Genomic DNA, 3548 nt, shown 5'->3' on the forward strand with positions numbered 1-3548 from the left:
ATTAACTTGATATTGGGTTTTATTTTTTACATGGTTTTCTTGTGTATGTTTATCAAATACTTTTTTTAGCCATATATTCTTGCATACTAGAAGGAACCCCTGTAGGTATTTTTAATCAGCCACAAATGTACACTTTGCAAAACTACTGAAACAAAGTCACCAGTTTACAAAATGTAACTAACCCCTTCCATAGGCTGTGTCTACGCTAAACTTTTCCCCCTAAAATTTCCCTCCGTTGCTACTAATGATGAAGCTCCAATGTTGGGAGCTCTAGTGTAGACAAGATACCAGCAGTTTCCACCATTTAAAACCACCTTCTAACGTAGTTGTGGTAAAAACGCCAGTACCTTGCCTACACTAGTACTCCACTCTTGCTACCTCTGATTGCTGCTCCACTAGTAGTAAAAAAAATGAAAAATAAAAAAAAAAAAAAAAAAAAAAAAATCTGATGTAGACAAGGCTATGTAGATTGGATTCAGATTCGGACACTTAGTAATTTGTCCAGGCCCTAAAACTTCCTTTTTTTTTTTGTTTAAAGTATGGCAAACTACATACTTTTACGGCTCAATTCTACGAACACTGGGACAGACTCTTTTTATCAGTGTTGTTCTTGTGTTATTCTATATTTGTCCAGTAAATGTATTTAGTGTTATAATCCACTTACAAAAACAGCCTATTTTGAACTGACTGTTTTCCTAATAACTACTAGATCTTAGATTTGAACATGCTTTTTTGGGTGACTCCTAAGCATTCTGTATAATATGGTTCTAAGTTACGTAGATTTTATGTGCTCTTGTGACTATCAGGATTATTAAAGTTTGTGTTAAAATTACTCCCATCAGTCTGTGACTAGCTACTTTTAAATTTATGAAAAGTAATATTTTCAAGTTATAAACATTCAGGAATTCTTTGTACAGGACTGATCATAATTAAAGGGCCAGATTCACTAGTCTGCTGGAGTGGTGTAAACCAGCAGAGCATACTGGTGCATCTGCCCCAGAAGCAACAACTTACCAGAAAATACACACTTAGGAGCCCAATGCTCTGTCTTGGGTGACCTTCTAGAAGTATCTATAAGATACTAAGGCAACTTAATTAAACTTTTAGTTAATGTTGATTCTGCTAGGCAATTGATTTTTGCAGGTTTCTTGGCTTAATTTTAAGACATGTTTCACCGTGGATCAGGGCCAGCTTAGCTATTTAGGAAAAATACCAGACCAGAATATGTAAAGTTTGATACTCTGTTCTGGAATTTTCCCTGAACAGCCACGCTGGCCCTGATCCACAGTGTATCTGAAAAGAGAATTTTTGCTTTAAATTTAAAAAAAAAAAAAAAAACAATCTGGAGGGAAGCATAGTGACAAGCAAACAAACCATGGAACCACACATAAAATGTACTTTAAATCAGTCGGAGTTTTGCCCACATACGGATTAGAATTGAATTTTATACAGCCACTTGCATCTGATTGTGCAAACTGCCAAGCACTGTCAGCGAAGCCAGTGGGCGTTGATTGTGCTTAATACCTTGCAAAGTCATAAATACTCCTAAGGCTCTTCCACATCCAAGATGAAGGACTTATGTAACCTTTCCACACCTAAATGAGTCTAGTATCTGCCATTTCTTTCATTCCTAATGCACTGAGGGCAAGTTTACGCTACCACCTAAGTCGATATAACTTATGTCACTCAGGGGTGTGAAAAAAACACACCCTCCAAGAGACACAAGTTTTACGCTGTCCACACTGGCGCTATGTTGGTGGGAGAGGCTCTTCTGCCGACATAGCTTCTGCTTCTTGATAATGTAGAGTAATCATGCCAACAGGAGACCGCTCTCCTGTTGGTATAGCACGTCTTCACCAGACACACTCCAGCAGCGCAGGCTGCACTGATGTAGTGCTGTACTGTACACTTGCCCTTATTCTTCCCATGCTTTTTGGGAAAAGTGGTTTATTCAACACATCAGTGCGTATCTGTCTCTGAGGGTTATTTTATTATTTGTATTATAGTAGCATTGAGAAAACACAACCAAGATCAGGGTCTGACTTTTAGACACTTGTTGGGGCTGACCGCAAGTTACCTTGGGCTGTTGTTACAGCATAGTTCCAGGGGAGCTAGTAGTGAACTGCCGGGCTGGCTTGCAGCCACTTAACTGATAAACTAGTAAAGAGATAAGGAAGGCCGGAGAGTGTTGAGTATGGGAATAGAGAGCAGCAGTGACTTCTGCCAGAGCCTGCTTGTGGGTGAATATGCCCCCCCCCCCCCTTAGAAGGAGATGGTGATAAAAACAGCTATGAGGATTGCTTTAGATGAACAGTCTCACCTGCGAACCTAGGCCTTGTGGGTGCCCAGGAATTCCCCATGCTGGAGCAGCGCCTGCTACGAGCCCTCAAGGACAAGGCTGGAGGGTCCGGGACGGTCCGTAGCAGAAGGGGCGTAAGCATTGATTCTTGCTTGCTTGCGTAGTTGCTGGAAAGTATGTATTTAGTAACGCGTGAAGGCTGGGAAGCTTCTTATAGCTTGGCAATAAAACCGGTTATACTTATGCACCTGTTGTGGCTTCATTGAGTGTATCTGAGCCCTCCCCTTTGGCTCGACAATTGTACGTACATAGAGTAAGAAACACTTTCTGCCCTGAAGAGCTTATTGCATATATAGACAAAGAAAGTATTCTTACTCCAATTTCACAGAAGAGATTAAATTACTTGCCTAAACTCTCAAGGAGGTTATGGCAGGAACTGAAACCAGAGCACCTGAGTCCCAGTCCACTGTCTTAACCACACTCCATATTTTTCCCTTGTTCTCCACAATTGTTTGTTCTTTCTTCTTGTCATCTGGATTTGTTAAGACCTGACCTACTTTCAGCTCCCATCTATTCAGCTGATGTAACCTCATTTTCCTGTTGCCAAAGCATTGGTAATATTTTTTTCTGTTACATCAGTTTTTTAAAAATGTTGACTAGTTCCTCTTCAAAATGAGAAGCATATATAAATGTATCAGATATTAATTTATAAATATATTTTTACTGATTCTTGAGTCATGTGGCAATGTCATTTTGGAGACATTCACACTGTGAATGTAACAGCAGGTCTGTGTGATACTGTCTATCACTATAACGTACATGAAAATGTCTTTCAGTATATTTAATACTATCTATTGCCTGACCTAGTCATAAAAATTGAATGCTAATATTGGCATTGAAGCTTATCACATGCTCACCATACCTTCCGCGCAGCAGTTCAGAGAGTGTATCTTTTGAGTGTATCTAATTTTTCATGGCCCAGAAATATCCTGACACAAGAAAGGACTTCATATTTATCTGCCACTGGAATTGCAAGAACAGTATTTCATAACAATTCCTCTCATCAGTATGATTTCATTTTTCAGCTAAACTCATGGTTTATATCAGGGATGGGCAACCTTTGGCACACAGCCCATCAGGGAAATCCACTGGTGCACCGGGACGGTTTGTTTACCTGCAGCGTCCGCAGGTTCGGCCGATCGCAGCTCCCACTGGCCGCGGTTCGCCATTCCAGGCCAATGGGGGCTGC

The sequence above is a fragment of the Terrapene carolina genome, unplaced genomic scaffold, assembly GCF_002925995.2.
Source record: "Terrapene carolina triunguis isolate 2854851 unplaced genomic scaffold, T_m_triunguis-2.0 Scaffold89, whole genome shotgun sequence".
NCBI lineage: Eukaryota > Metazoa > Chordata > Testudines > Emydidae > Terrapene > Terrapene triunguis.